This window comes from Clupea harengus, chromosome 5 (genome assembly GCF_900700415.2).
Source record: "Clupea harengus chromosome 5, Ch_v2.0.2, whole genome shotgun sequence".
NCBI lineage: Eukaryota > Metazoa > Chordata > Actinopteri > Clupeiformes > Clupeidae > Clupea > Clupea harengus.
The window spans coordinates 9,255,277-9,272,363 of NC_045156.1; positions in this window are offsets into that span (position 1 = coordinate 9,255,277).

The window sequence follows — 17,087 nt, forward strand, 5'->3', positions numbered from 1 at the left end:
GCAGCCCTGCCCCAAAAAACTCCCCAATGAGCAGTTGGCCGATTGTAGCCTCGGCTCTTAACGGATTCCTTCTAGGCTGACAGCTGTTTCTGAGAACGGCAGATATGTGTGAAATTTCACCACTTGGCAGACAAATGAAATTGTCATGCTGTAACAGTGCCCTCATGGGTCCTGGGGCCGGCCTGCTCTCATCCTTGTGCAGATCGAGCCAGAAATGAAAAGGGCAGGACTGTTAGCAAGCGTCTCGGTGCAGTGAGCGTGTGTCCTCAGAGCAAGGTCTCTTTCAGTGAAACGCCAGAGTGGTCCGGGTCTCACAGGGAGAGACTTGCCTCCAGCGCTTCGTGACAAAGAGTACGTCAGATGAACTCGGTACTGAATGGCAGAAAGAGCCAACGCAAAAAAACAAAGGTGGCTTATCCCTAAAAAGCCTAAAAGGTTTATAAACTACCATTTCTGTTTTCGGTTTGAATGTGCACTGCTACTTTGAACTCAACCTTCACAAGGTGTTGGATCATTCCCAACCAACATTTAGACCAAGTCCCTCCATGGCTCATCTCCATGCATACGTATATAGTAAGATGCAAAGAGGGGGTATCAGTAGTTCTGTTCCTGCCCCCACCTTCTTCTTCTTCGCTACATTCCAGCCTCAAAAACATGTCACCTGTACAGCTGATGAAGGACTGAAGTAGAATATTCAGTTTTTTGAAGAAACCTTGGGTGCAAGGATAGGAGTCACTTTCACCTAATCTTTACACAGCTGTTTCTTATAGTACTATACATCCGGCATTAGGTGTCCCTGGGGTGCAAGTGTAATGATGATCATAGTTTTCACCACACTTCCCCACCTGGCCTTGATTAAGAGATCACAGTCACACAAATGACCAGCTGAATGATGTGTCTGCAGTGGTCTCTCTTCACCAGCAGGTGGCAGTAGGGAGTGCGTAAACGGTTGACGCCTGCACAGATGTTATCCTGATCTAACGTGGACTCGCTGGGCCGGGCTATGCTGGATCCATCCCTCCTGAGCATCTGAGATGGACATGTGGACATTTGTTGACCCACACTGGAAAGGATAAGGTACTTCTATGGTACGTTAACCAAATCATGGCTATGGTTAACCTCTATGGTGACAGAGGAGTTGTGTAAGTGCCCTTGCTTCTTACCAGTGCTCTCTAAGGGCTGGCTACTCTGCAGTTGCTGCCTACTCTGCTACATCAGGGCTGGACCAGTTCCAGGCACACACACACACACACACTCCCCAACACACACACATAGCTTCTGTTTGGGTACAATACCCATAAAACAGTGATTACAAGCCCCTACGTTAATTTCTTTAGAGTTGTGGACCGCTGTAAATTTTCCCTGCTTAAACCTTGTTAAGTACAGAAAGAAATACAATGGAAAAGCCCTTGAACCATGAGCCAGATGAACGAGGCATGAGTTCCCATGCTTGGAGGTAAATTATGAGCGCAATTACATACATCTTGAGCTGTAACATGTGCACAATGCTGACGATAAATCCTGTTGGTTGTCTTAATTGCCGCCTCAGTTCAACAAGCAGCACAAATAAGAGGCCGATTTTCCTTAAACGGCGACATCCTTTAGAGTTCTAATCACGTTTTTTTATTGCATATGCTAATCTGTCCAGTCCTGTGACTGATGTTCGCTACCTACAATGAAGATGATTCTGGTGGGAATCTGGTTCTGATCCACAATGATCTGGACCGGTACCAGTTCAGGGCCTCACCAGAACAAACCACTAGACTAGTATGAGTTTGGTGCTGCTTTGGTGGTGCTTACTCCCATCGGATCTCCTCACTCACTGTAACTGAATTGTTGCGCCTCTCTTGGATAAAAGCATCTGCCAAATGATGAACGTAAAGGTCAATGTAAAGGTCAATGTAAATGTCAGTGTTTACTCCTGTCCTGCAATTCTCTACTGTCGACATCCTGTGACTTTGCTCTTGCGTTCTGGTTATGTTCTCTTGCTGTCTGTAGCCAGCCTCTTCTAGCTCTGCAGCATGGGCGTCAGCTGTGGGTTTGGGTCTGAGAGGCTGGCCCTGCTTAAAAATATGAGGGCGAGACACCCAAACATTCCCCCAGTCCTCTCATTGTAATGTTTGGCCCACGGCAAGAATCTGCCCTTCCAAAGACTGCAAATTAGGCAGATAAAAATGCAATGCAAATACATTCACTCCTCCACCTATCACAATTCATTAGGCCTAATGTCTGTGAAGGGCAGAAACTCCCAGCGGATTTTCTTCTGTTCTCGAGCCATTGTTTTGTTTTTGATATGTTCAGTAGACGTAATTTTTTTTCTTTCTGTGCATCTTGTTTATTTTGAAGCGCTCCATCAAATAGCCGCATCCTACGACTCCAGAGTCCCCTAAGGAGTTAAGACACATTCAAACGCATGAAGGTATGGATGGCCTGCCTGCCTGCCAACAAACTGGGGCAACATCAGGGAAACTTGCGAGGCCCACCCCAAACCTAGGCAGACGGGGGCCTACCTCTCTGAACAAAACCCAAATAACAATCAGTCGGTTCCAGGAGGAGCCAACACACACAAACACAGAGCTCACTTTCCCAGCCATGCCAGGAACAAGGATCCACTGTTCATGGCCATGGTTTGCTTTTGGGGAAGAATGACCCATCCCATCGATGGTAAGCTAGCTCTCATAACTCCATTGTGTGGAGTGAGTGAGGGTTTGTTGTACCAAAATCAATCAATATTCATAAACTGTCTCTTGTCTCCAGCCGTCCTGCTCTTGTGCTTGGGTCCAGTTAGCTGAAAGTCAGTCAGTTCTCTGGCACTTCTGCCAGTGTTTTGTCTTTAACAACAATGCATTTTTTCATTGCCTCATTTTTGGTCACATCTGCCAAATAAATAATAGCAAATAATCCTAATGCCAAAGCGATGAAAGCAAATATAAATCCTGACTGGATGAACTGGCCACAGTCTTGATGGCGTAACACTCTCTGCAAGTCCACCAGTGCAACGACAGGCACAATGGGAGAGGCTGTTGAGTTTATTGGACTCTGTGAGGACTTGGATGGGAATAGAGAGGGGAAAATGAGTGAGGAAGTCTGGGGCATTAGGTCAAAGGTCAATTACCTGACCCATTAAACATGTGTCCCCCGGGGAGGGCCAGAGCTGTCTAGACAACTACATGGAGGACTTGCTTTGGGCGTAGGGTGGTCCCTGATCCGCTTCATGGACTTTAAGACAAAGAGAGAGAGAGAGAGAGAGAGAGAGAGAGAGAGAGAGATGAGGCACAGGACCAAGAAGAGAGAGAGAGAGAGAGAGAGAGAGTAAGAAAGAGAGAGATGGAAATTAAGAGAGAACGGAACGTGAGACTGAAGAGAGGGAGAAAGAGGGGAGACAAAGAGAAAGAGGGTACAGAAACAAAAAAGAGAGAGGGAGAGAGAACTAGATAGAAGTAGTGAGAGAGAAATCAAGAGAGAGAGAGAGAGAGGGGGATAGTGAGACTGCAGGAATGTAGAAAGAGGAATGCAGAGAGGATACAAAAAAACATATAGGGAGGGAGACAGAGAGATAGAGAAAAAGAGAGAGAGAGAGAGAGAGGGAGAGAGAGACATAGGGAGACAGAGAGAGAGACATAGGGAGACAGAGAGACAGAGAAAGAGAGAGAGAGAGAGAGAGAGTGTGAGAGAAAGAGTGAGGAAATGTTTTATATGTATCCTATGCAAACGGAGTTAGCTCCTCTGGAGCAGAGCGGCCTCCATCACGCACACCCAGCCCAGCCCAGCCCTCCATGGGCAGAGGAAGTGAGGGCTGTCATCTGGATCAGGAGAACAAAAGCCCCTTCACCATGAAATATGTTGTTTTGCTATGGTCTGTCGTCTGGCCCCTACACTCTTTTCAGACTCCATCTTCATCAAAGTAAACGTAAACTGGATTTACCAAGGGCAGATTTTAATTTTTTTTGGAGACCAAAATACAGCCAGAGGGAAAAGAATGAAAACCCCTGGCAGTGGAAGCCATTGAGTGATTGAAGTCGAAGCATGGAAGCTGTGCAGTGGATTGATATCACAGAACACATTCCTGATTTTCTGCACACAATCACACACACACACACAGACACACACACACACACACACATGCATACATATATGCACACACACTCAAACACACATACACACACACACACATGCACACATACATAGGGATGTGTGTGACGGTGTATGCTCAACCAATCCTGGAGCAGGGCTTTGACAAAAAGAAACAAACAGGCTGTGTGACTAAAGTCAGAATGAAAGACTTTCCGTCACAATCTGTGATGGCCCCAAAAGAGGCTTTTGATTTAGGCGGCACCGCAGGTGTTTATTTACACCCTTCAGTGGAGCCTAACACACTCACACACACACACACACACACACACACACACTCCCCAACACACACACACTCCCCAACACACACACACACACACACACACACCCACTCCCCAACACTCACTCCCCAACACACACACAGACACACACTCCCCAACACACACACACACACACACACACACACACACTCCCCAACACACACACTCCCCTACACACACACACACACTCCCCAACACACACACATCCCCCTACACACACACACACACTCCCCAACAAACACACACACACACACTTCACTCATGTTTTGCCACCTCAGAAAAACACAAGCGGTGAGAGCCCCAAATCCATTTGTCCTTAAACCTTTGTCTGAGGTGAAGCTGCAACTTGAAGGTTCTGTCTTGAACTGCATCCAGATGCTCCTTTTAGTGCCCATATTGTTGCGAATGATGGGGCCCAGTGTGCAGGCAAATTATTGGCTGCCTGCCCTCTCTCTCCTTCTCTCTCTGTCTCTCTCTCTCTTTCTCTTTCTCTCTTTCTCTCTCTCCTTCTCTTTCTCTCTCTCTCTTTCCCTTTCTCTCTTTCTCTTTCTCTCTCTTTTTCTCTCTCTCTCTCTCTCCCTCCCTTCCTTCTTTGCTGATGGTCTGTCTGTCTGCATGTCTGTCTGTATGACATTCCCAAGAGACCATGAAGAAAGTCTTGGCAAGACAAAAACAGAACTCTAAGAAATGAGCTTGATGAATGGAAGGTATGCCGAGAATTATAAATGAAGCTGGAAGCAGGCTTAGCGTGTAGGATCTGAGGATCGGAGTTTAATGCGAGCAGTGATTTCAAAAATAAATATGTGCATCGTCGTCCATCTGCTTCCAGTGTGGATACGCATGTGCATTATCTTTAGCTCTGGACAGCACTTAGGCCTTCTACCTTTTATCTTGGGGGGGGGGGGGGGGGGGGGCATGTTTTGAGACAAGTCTTTCCCGACATCTCCATGTGATTGTATTTTTATGTGGTGAAGTACATTTACTAAAGCATGACTGGTGCCTGGGTTAAAATGACTTGTGTGGCTTGTAAATAGACGATGCTTTTACCATTACGTCTACCAGTGGTCCTCTCTTACTCTCTCTCTCTGTATGTGTTTGTGTGTGTGTGTGTATGTGTGTGTGTATGTGTGTGTGTGTGTGTGTGTGTGTGTGTATGTGTGTGTGTGTGTGTGTGTGTGTGTGTGTGTGTATGGTATGGGTGTGTGTGTGTATGTGTATGTGTGTGTGTGTGTGTGTGTGTGTGTATGGTGTGTGTGTGTATGGTGTGTATGTGTGTGTCTGTGTGTGTTTGTACGTGTGTGTGTGTATGGTGTGTGTGTATGTGTATGGTGTGTGTGTGTGCGTGTACGTGTACGTGTACGTGTACGTGTACGTTTGCGTGTGTGTGTGTGTGTGTGTGTGTGTGTGTGTGTGTGTGTGTGTGTGTGTGTGTGTGTGTGTGTGTGTGTGTGTGTGTGTGTGTGTGCGTGTGTGTGTGTATGGTGTGTGTGTATGTGTATGGTGTGTGTGTGTGCGTGTGTGTGTGTGTATATGTATGGTGTGTGTGTGTGTGTGTGTATGTGTATGGTGTGTGTGTGTGTCTTTGTTGTGTGCACAAGCATGTATTTGTGTTTTTTTGTAAGGGAAATAAGATATATCTCAAACAGTTCATAAATGCAAACTGCGAGTCTGTCCAAGGGGAGCACCATCCTACATTCACAAGCTGCATAACCCAGAGGCAACCAGCAGCATCACGTGCATTTAAGCTGCCAGATCTGCTACATGTTACTGTAATACATGTTTCTGTGTTTAGCGTATATCTGGAGACACACAGCACAACTAGAATACATGCAGAGAAACATGGAGGAATTTATGCACAGTTTGTTTGATATTAGAGAGGATGCATTCTATGTGCTTCATAGGAGCCCACTCGTATGTGTCAAGGGAGAGAACAGGAGTGGGGGGGGGGGGGGGGGGGGGAGACATAGAGGGAGAGAGAGAGCATCCCATGGAACAGAGAGAGAGAGAGAGAGAAATATTATATGTAGTCTGATTCTGTGATTTCTGACCACTTATGCTGGTGTGGTAACACCATTCCCATGTGGTGTGTGGATGGGGTGATGGGGAGAGAGAGGGAGGGAGAGCAACAGAGAGGGAGAGAGAGGGAGAGAGGGAGAGCGATAGAGAGGGAAAGCGAGAGAGAGGGAGAGAGAGGGAAAGCGAGAGAGAGCGAGAGAGAGGGAAAGCAAGAGAGAGGGAGAGGGAGAGAGAGGGAGGGAGAGAGAGAGAGAGGGAGAGAGAGGGAGAGAGAGAGAGGGAGAGAAAGAGAGAGGGATAGCAAGAGAGAGGGAGAGAGAGAGAGCCCAGTTAATGTTGAGCATGTCTGTGTATGCATGTGTATGTGCATAAGCATGTATCCACCTGTTTTCATTTGGTCTGAATAGTAGGGCGGAAAAACCAGCGGTCTCGTATGGTTCTGCCATTTGGCCAGCTCAGCCCGAGCCTCTTCCACAATCCATCTTTGGTTTCTAGTACTCAGCCTGCACAGAATACGCATAATGACTTGCAGGTGGTCCGTGGCATGAACACAGATAGCTAATTCTAACAGAGTGCACAGGGACTGACTTCACATAGCGTCAGGAAGTTTGTGTTTTGGGTGAGTGTCCAACAGATGTAGCGGCGTTTCATTTAGCGTGAGGTTGAAGCTAATGAGCCACAGGCTAATTTGAGTTTGATGCGGTGGGAAACACAACAGCGTTTTCCCCACAAAATGGCATGTTTCCAACACACAGTACATGTTTCATCAGTGTCTTTGCCAGACCACAGATACATTTTTCTTGTCTTTCTTTCATAGAAACTGTATTTTTTTTGTCAAAAGCAAAAAATAACCCATATAAGAAATTCTTCATTATGGTATACTATGTGGGGGCATGGAATTCACATCCACCATCCTTCCATTACATGGAAGATACCAGCTTACTAATTAAGGACACCCCCGAAACACAGCTCTTAATGAAGCACTAAGAACAGTGTGCGCGTGTATCCTTTGTCTAGAGAATACCAAGAACAAAACAGCATAGACGCGTCTCTCAGTGATGAAATGCACTGTACAACAAAGAGACCAGCTTCTTCACAGACCTTTGGACACATACGGAGGGTAAACAGAAGCACACGAGTCTGTTGGCAGAGGGTGGTATCTGAAGCACACGAGTCTGTTGGCAGAGGGTGGTATCTGAAGCACACGAGTCTGTTGGACGAGGGTGGCAGAGAGTGGTATCTGAAGGCTCATTTTGAAGATGGAAAAGGGATGGATTCCTGTTCATGCTGTGTGCTTCACAGCAGCCCTCCTAGCTGTCTGTGAGAAAAAGACTCTCACTCTCTCTCTTTCTCTATCTCTCTCTCTCTCTCTCTGTCTCTCTCTCTCTCTTTCTATCTGTCTATCTCTCTCTCTCTTTCTCTCTCTGTCTCTAGCTCTCTCTGTCTCTAGCTCTCTCTCTCTCTCTCTCTCTCTCTCTCTCTCTCTCTCTCTCTGATGACCAACCCACACAGTGGATAGTCACGCACCTGGACTCCCACAGGGCGAGATGGGGAACGAGCCTAAATGGGATGTGATGGGGGGCACTGTGGCGCAAGCAGTAGCCCCGACCATATACAGGTTTGAACGCCCACGGAGACACGGGTTCGAATCCGACCCGCTGTCATTTCCCGATCCCACTCCCCACCTCTTCTGTCCATCTCATTTCCTGTCCAAACCTTCACTGTCCTATCTGAATAAAGGCAAAAAGCTCCAAAACAAATCTTAAAATGGGATGTGATCCTGGGAGACGGTACAGGCCCTGAGGGGCTGGAGAGATGTTCTCCGTTCCCAGCAGATGATAAGAGTAGTCACCAACACTACCAGGTGGTGGTTGAGTTACTGCTTCATGTCCTTTCCAAGCTCCTGATCCTGGTTGTAAGGCTAGGACCACCTCCGTCACAACAGGCAGGTACTGAGAAAATAAGACGCAAGTCATTGGCCCTAGACGCCACATAGGCGTTAAGGATGATGATGATGATGATGATGATGATGATGATGATGATGATGAAGACCTTGTCAGAAGCCATCGACTTGCAGAAGTTTTTTTGTTTTTATGTAAACCCCCCCCTTCCCTGTAGCCGTGTCAGATATTTGATGGCAAAGCCAGCTTTATGTCTGTAGTCCTTTAATCTTGCTGCTCAAGCATAATGTGAAACCCTCTGGTCTACAGTTGTATAGCAGTAATGAACTGAAACAGAGGTTGGGTGTGGCGGTGGTGGTTCCCCCTGGAAATGGCACTTCTAGTATAGCTGACAGCCTGGCTTCTAGCCCTCTCCCTCTGCCTCGTATGGCTATGGTGAGTGACAAGGCAACGTAGCATTCCAAAGCAGTGCTGACAGCGAGTAGGTGTGTGTGTGTGTGTGTGTGTGTGTGCGTGCGTGCGTGCGTGCGTGCGTGCGTGCGTGTGTGAGTATGTGTCTCACTATGTTTTTTATTCTGTACTAAAATGGGAAAAAAACGACTCATACTGTATTCAGCCATGAGTCAGCTCTCCCGTGACTGAGACAGTCATTCCACTGCACCCATGTATGTAATAAATGACCTGTAAAAGCCACACTTACTAAACACGAGTGCCCTCATTCTCAAATCTAGGGCAGGCTAATAAGAGGGAAAGCCTTGTGTGTGTGACGCCTACATCATAAGAAGGAAGACTTGTGAGGCTTGTTTAGGCGCGCTCACATCATCACCGGGCTTGATTTATGTGCTGTGTGTGTTTTAACAGACTGCAGAGCTGAAGACGCCATGCTTGAGGTATCCAAATGAAACACACGTCATTGGCCTCCCGCTGGCGCGTCTGGCCCACCTGCCATTTCATCGCCACGGTAACTGGCTTGGCTTGCGTCGTCAAGCGCTCCAACGCTAAACAGACCCATCGCTGTTTCCCGAAGAGAAGTCTCGCAAATGGTTCTCAAGGTTAACCTCAGATCACTTCTAAGTCCTAAAGCACGGAACCGGTTTGGATTCGTGAGAATTTGCTTTGTCTATACACGTACACAGAGGGGTGAATATTTTTTTATATCAATTCAGGGACAGTCTGTTAGGGCGCTGTCCTCATGTAGTTTATTGTGAACTGTTAATCATGGGGCCTTTCTCCAGTGTATTTCTGTATCTGAGTGCTCCTAAAGCCTGAGAATAGAGAGGATGGTAGATATCCTACGATTTTCTTGTCTCCACAACATCAGAGAGAGAGAGAGAGAGAGAGAGAGAGCGAGAGAGAGAGAGATAGAGATGGAGAAAGAGAGAGAGAGAGAGAGAGAAAGAGAGATGGAGAGAGAGAGAGAGAGTGAGAGAGATAGGGCAAGAGAGAGTTAGAAAGAGAGAAAGAGAGAGAGAGATGGAGAGAGAGAGAGAGAGAGAGAGAGAGAGAGAGCCTGAGGCAGTAGCCACTGTTCCTGCTTCCCATATGGCTTTGGCCCATGTGGATTTCAGCAGCCCAGCGCTGAGTAACAAACATCTCCATCACAGCTGCACTATGGTAATATGATGGCAGAAGACACACTGTACAAGGCATTTCACTGTTTCTCTGGACGACGAGTGAACTCCCAAGTAACCATTGAGGGTTAGGCTCCAAAACAAGATGGGTGATGAGTGCGGATTATGAGGTGTAACATCAATAAACGCAAAGCTTGTGGCTACAGAGTACAGGGTTTCTTTTTTTTCTTCTCACTTGTGGCTACGGAGTACAGGGTTTATTTTCTTATTTTTTTCACTTGTGGCTACGGAGTACAGTGTTTATTTCTTAACGACTACAATGCAGTGAATGTAAAGAGTCCCAGCGTCTCACGCAGTCATGTGCCGTTTCCCTCATAAAAAGTGGAAATGTTTCGCCCGTTTCCAGCGGATGCCCCGGACGAACGGCATTGACTCCAGCTGACATTTTCAGAGTGTTGGCAGGGAGTCAGCTCTTAGTGGTGAATACTTAAGTAGATTATTCAATTCTCCACAGCACAAAGGTTAGTCAGTGCCTCGCAAGACCTCCGTTCCTCCACCCCCTCGCCAAAAAAAAAAAACCTAGAGAGGCCAGCCTTTTTGACATTTAAAAATCCCTCTATGGTCAGACCTGTCTCGGGAAATATCTGCAGGCTATGCCTTGTTTACTTCACACCTTTTCATTTGTCTGGAAAGCACGGCGTTGTTTATGAAACGGCCGGTTGCTTACGTCCGATATAAAAGTCAATATCTGTTTTTGCTGTATGGTGAAGCTGCCCTTGGCATTGGCATTGACTCATGTGACAGCTAATCTGTACTTAAAGTATGTAAAGGACCCACAGACCCAAAACCGAACATATCAAGGTCTTCAATTTTCAGATGGTGAAATTATAAGTGTGGTGCAGTACATATGCACATTTTAACTATGCACACACACACACACATACATGCTCCGTAAGTATGTAGACTGTGTTTCAGAACTAGGTTTGTTTGTAGCTGTGGGGCTTAGTTTTGATGTTAATGTCTGGGGTACTGCTTCTCTGATCTTGGTGTCTCTTGAAGCTGAATGACTCACAATGAATGACATCCAGTGGAGTACAAAACACACACACACACACACACACACACACACACTCACACCCACACAAAGACACAAACACACACGCACGCACACACACAAAGGCACAAACACACACAAAAACACAAACACACACACACACACACACACACACACACACACACACACACACACACACACACACACACACACACACACCGTACACAAAGACACAAAGACACAAACACACACACACACAGAAGTGTTTGACTGACTGTTGCTCTTGCTCCGGTTCCACTTTGATTTCTCCCTCATGTCCCCTGCGGACGTCCCAAGTGTTTAATCCCTCTTGCACCGGTTGAGCTGTGGGCATTACATGGGTACAGGCAGAGCACAGCTTGAGCTGTGGGCATTACATGGGTACAGGCAGAGCACCGGTTGAGCTGTGGGCATTACATGGGTACAGTGCTGCTTGTTTTGCAGGGGCGCAATTCTCATTCTCAACACGCAGGATGCACTTCATCATTTGGGAAAACGATCACTCCTGTGCCACATGTTTTGTATTTCCATCTTCTCCAACCCCTCCACCCCCCCCACCCCCCCACCCCCTCACACTCACACACACACACACACACACACACACACAAACACACACACACACACACACACACACACACACACACACACCACACACACACACACACACACACACACACACACACATACCCACACACACACACACACACACACACTCCCACCACCTGCCCCGCAAGCTGAAACACAGGTCTCTCGCTGAGGGGCTGCAGGTAGCCCATGAATATTTCATGAAATCAGCCGCTGATTGAGTGTGTGGGGTCCAAAAATGGGCACATTGTCGAAACAATTCCTCCCAGGCAGGAAAATAAGCCTTTCATTTATGAAGTAACACGGGCGCTGAAGGAGCCCAACACGACGGAGTCATCATCGCATCCGGCCTCCTCCACAGCCATCCGCCTAGCAAGGCTTATTGTCATTGTTTAGAGGGCCTTTTATGTATGGCTTTCATTTCCGATGCTATCGCCCTGTCAAGCATCAATACGCTGTTTGATAACTGCTAATACACAGTTTTAGAGCAGTATCTGTCTGGAGTAAATTGCATTGACAAAAGTATCTGTTCAAACTGTAATAGGCAGCTACTGTGATATGGGTTTGAAGTGTAAAGATAATTAGAGGGAAATGAACTGGCTGTCATGTCTGGTAATTAAATAAATCAGGGCTGAGATCTGCTTCCCTTTTCTCTGATGAGTTTTATCAGGGGTTTAGATATGCGTCCTTTCACGAGGACATTCAGGACGTTATTTTTTTTCATTGTTTGAGCTTTAATTCGGTTTTTTTCTTATTTTATTTCTAGTTTTCACCTGGTACACAACTCAGTTGTCCGTGTGATTAGGCGTCTGGACAAAGCATAGTTTCATGTATTTGCATGTATTTGAATGGATGCAGCAGTTTTGTCTGCTGGGAAAAGTATATCAGTGCGCTTGCCGTAAGGTGTCTGGGTGGTACATTGTAAATCACAAAAACAAAAGGACATTCAGTCCCTGGAGTTAAACAAGAGTGATGGATTTTCCACAGAGAGTCACCGCAACCTCTGCAAACGACCGCAGATTTTCCATAAGGTCCGTAGAAGCCCTCAGTCATTATTCCGAGGAAAAACGCTCTCAGGAACGGCGTCTCTCTGCCCACGGCCAGGAATGCCACATTTAGGCGCGCAGCAAAGCCCACTGGGATGTCTACGATTTTGTTAGGTGTGATAGCAAAATAAGTCACTTTATCCTACGTCTTTTTTCATTTTAGCTCTAAGCCCCAAAGGTGAAAACAGTGAGAGACGTGAATTTCAGCTCTTTCTAACTCGCAGTTGAGTTCACCTCATTTGTGATGAACAGCGTCCCCCCCCCCCCACACACACACACACACACATTTCCTTTCAAAATCTCTTGGATTAGGCCCTGACAGAAATGTTCTGGGAGAGCCAAAACAATACAGTATAAACAATGAAAATGAATGCGGATCCGACACCTTGGGGAGAGACTCTGAATGCAGACCCAGGCATGCTTTTGGAACAAGGCAGGATTCATCATCAGCATTTTATGATTGTGTTAGTGCATTTCAATTTTCACGGCCTGATTAAAAGACTCTGACTCAGAGTGCCGCTAACCGCTAGCACAAACTGTTAGCCCATCCCCTCTCATCAACACTGTTGTCATGGCTGAGAAATGACCAAGGCCACACACACACAGAAATGTTAGACCAGAAAACAGTAACGGAAGGCTGGGTTCTGTGTTAAAGTGTTGACTAGTAGAAGATGACTTGATTTGGGTTGGGTTGAAATGGGTTCAGTTTGACCCCGCACGGCATGTCGAAAAACACTGCTGTGCATCACTTCAAATCTTAATGTATTCTTTTCAGGCCACATCTCCCATTCATCTATTCTACCTCAGATAATTCATTTGTTGTTTGACTTCTGCATTCACATTTAAGGTACAATAAACAGGGTGATGAACATCATATCATAGTGACAGGATGCTGCGCACTTACAGGGCCTCTCCCAAAAAGGCAAAAAAAAACAAACATAGATTTCAGGGGGTAAGGTCATAACAGTACATGATTAGGTTATACGTTGTGAAGTACCAGTACACCATTGGCCTCACTGCCAGGAAGTAAACAGAAGATACAAGCACGTAAACCACTTCCTTCCCGCATGCTGCGCCTGCTCCATACTAACACTGGCTTCGGAGTGCTTATGTCCCAGAACACAACCCTCCTGTCATTAGTAAACCTGTGTGTGTGTTCGGGATGCTTGCTCAGTCAGGTCACACACACTTGGGAACAATGCCGTCGTGATCTGTGTATTCATGAGCCGCAGTTAAGAGCATTACCACATGGGGTCTATCCCTTTCTGTGTGCGGTTGGTGACACTGATTACCATCAAATGGTCCATTACAGCGGCTTTATCAGGGTAATAACCATGCTGAACATTACAAATGTCATTTGTAAAATAATTTTTTTACCAGAGCGCATGCTTTCATCAAAAGCAGCTTACAAATCAAACAAAACGCATTTAAAGGCTAAGGTATATAATCCAATCTCAGCACATGCAGGTGTAAAAAAAAACATCAGGAATTTTGGAGACTAAATGTATCATCGTCTACCAGATGACTCTAGGAAGGGTGGTAGTTGCAAAACAAAATATTGAAACAAGGTATTGGTATTGGAAAGCTGTGGGGAAAAAACCCTCTCCTTGTTGGAAAGCCAATTACATTTTCAAAACGAAAGAATCATAATAATATAATAACATCTCAGTTCACACAGGTGTCAGTCATTTGGTGGGTCACCTGGTGTCCTAGCAAGGCTTCATAAGAAGGCACTATGAAGGGTGATGGGCACAAATAAAACAGAAGAGAAAGGTACTTAATTGCAGTGGGAAAACACCTATCCCCGGTCAGGATGCCAACCATAAAGTTTGGTGTGCTTGTTCAGGATGTGATGTGATCGGGTCTGGAATCTACATCACACCGACATTCACACACACACACACACACACACACACACACACACACACACACACACACACACACACACACACACACACACACATACACATGTTGTTAGAAACCAGGAGAGAGGTGGACGAGATGTTTTTTAACCAGCGTAAGAATAATAACCGTACGCTCTATGATAACACCCATTATATGCAAAATGATGAAAGGGAGGGTCACGAAGGCCTGGAGAATATTTGCTGTGATTGCTTTAAAGGAGAGAATGAGTTAGAGGTTGTTTTTACCCCCCTCGGCCCATTCCAAACATGTCCTGCTGCTTTTGTGCCTTTGAAATACCCATAGGCTCTCTTGCTACCTGACATGGTGTTAAGAGAAACATTTCACCCAGGGCAGGGCCCCGTCCTGTGTGTGTGTGTGCATGTGTTTGTGTGTGAGTGTGTGTGTGTGTGTGTGTGTGTGCATGTGTGTGTGTGTGTGTGAGTGAGTGAGTGTGTGTGTGCATGTGTGTGTGTGTGAGTGTGTGTGTGTGTGTGTGCCGGTGTGTGTCGGTGTGATGAAGATTCCAGACCCGTGCAACGCCCGCTTCCTCTCCCCAGGGTCCATGTTGTCCCACAAATTACTGGAAAGTGTCTCTCCCACTGGCCATGCTTGTTACTGAGGCCTGTAGCTGGAGCAGAAACCCTTCTGGCTGGACTCTCTCCATACGGTACTGCAAACCATAGATTAAACCACGCGTCATACCAGCAGAGTTTATGTGTTTTCTCTCACACACCTTGGGAAAGAGGGGCCTACGCCTTTAAAAAAAAAGTTTCAGAAAACCACGAGGGAGACTTTTCTGTCTACACAGTCACCAAATGTTTCATCGTGTACCCGATTCAGCGTTACATTGTCAGCATGACATCAAACGCTATTGTTCTCTACTTAATGTCTTTGTATAGGTGAGACACTTCAAAATGACGTTTGATGTGTCTGTGTAACCATCTTTCGTGGGATGTATTGACTTCCTAACTGCCTTATATGATTGACATTTAATTTATCAAGAGCCTTTTATTGTAATAAATGAATTAGGCAGGAAACAGATAGACATTCTCAACATGGCATTTAATGTCCATGAAACATCAATAAGAATCAAACAAGCCAAGTCAAATGAGTCAAAGGAAATGGTTTCAGTGTTGAAGAAAAAACATTGTAAGCATGACAAAATAATTATAATGTACTTTGTGTACTTTAATGTACAGGAGAGTGAATTAAACTTCATAAACATCAGAAATGTGACGATTTGCTTTACCATTACATTTGAGAACATTGTCCTCAGTACCATACAGGATTTTTACCATTCTAACAGTACTCTGACAAGTGCTATTACAGTCAAGTTCCCTTTTCTCATTTACTGGACTCTGGAATAATTTAATAAATGGATCAAAAAAGTGTCCAGCTGAGGTAATTTACATCATTCATTATGTCAACTTTCTTCTGCTAGTTTAACCACAGCACACAAATGCCATTCTGCTCCAAGGCCCCTAAATTAGGCCGAAAGTAAAAGTGTTCAAATGTTCAAACATTTGAAATATATGTTTTTATTTTCGTTGTGCGTTAAAGTAAACGTTTGACAACACCACAGGTGTCTTCAAGAGTTTTACAACCACGTCACACCATGTTAGTCTGAGTTCTGTTTATTTTTCCTGATAGAGTAGACTAAACATATCCAGTGGCTTTGCATAACAGTGAAGATTGAGTTTCAAAAATCGAAACATGACTAGCAGTTTTCCCAAATCTTGTCTTGTCTGGCGGATTCAGACAATTCCGGCGACATAGTGTGGACAGGCCATTTTAGCGCTACCTGCTGTCTATCATGAGGATCACACTAAAGTTCTCTCTTTAGCATTCCTGGCCCAGGTTGACTAGCTGAGAGAGGTGAGGGAAGGGGGGGAAATAGGCCACTGGTCCTACTGTCGTAAATCCCCCCCGACCCCCTCTGATAAAGCCCATCTCCCTGGGCTCCTCTCAAAGCCCTGTCTGTGTCTGATAACTTCGCCTCCTGGAGGTCGCACCGAGATTCCACAAATCTCACAAGCACGCCAAAGAGCACGTCTGTCAGTAATACACACACACACACACCCACACACACACACACACACACACACACACACACACACACACCAACCCCCCCCCCCCCCAGCGGGTGCACACTTGATCATGCGCAGCTCACACACTCCAAACACACCATGCTGTTCCTGGAATTACTTGCTTTTTTTTGTTTTGTTAACATGGCGAGATGGTTGACTGGCTGGGTGCTGTGACTGGCTAAGAGCTCTGTCTCCGCGTGGATATACCCTGAGGGGGCTATTTTGAGACAGTCGCTGGATGTGACACTCTGCGGTGCGAGAGAGAGAGTGACAAAAAAAAAATGAAACGGATGCCGTGGGTTTTCACCCATCAGCTGCAAAAATGTACTGCACTCAAAGGATTTTCTCAATGTGCTCTGATTGAGCAAAGCAAAACAGGACATCTAAATGCATGCAAGCACCTTCCCATTTCTGTTCCGCTACTCTTTCTCTCTCTGGCTGTTTCTTTCCCTTTTTCCCTGCCCAGAGAAGAGGCATATTGCCCTGGTCTAG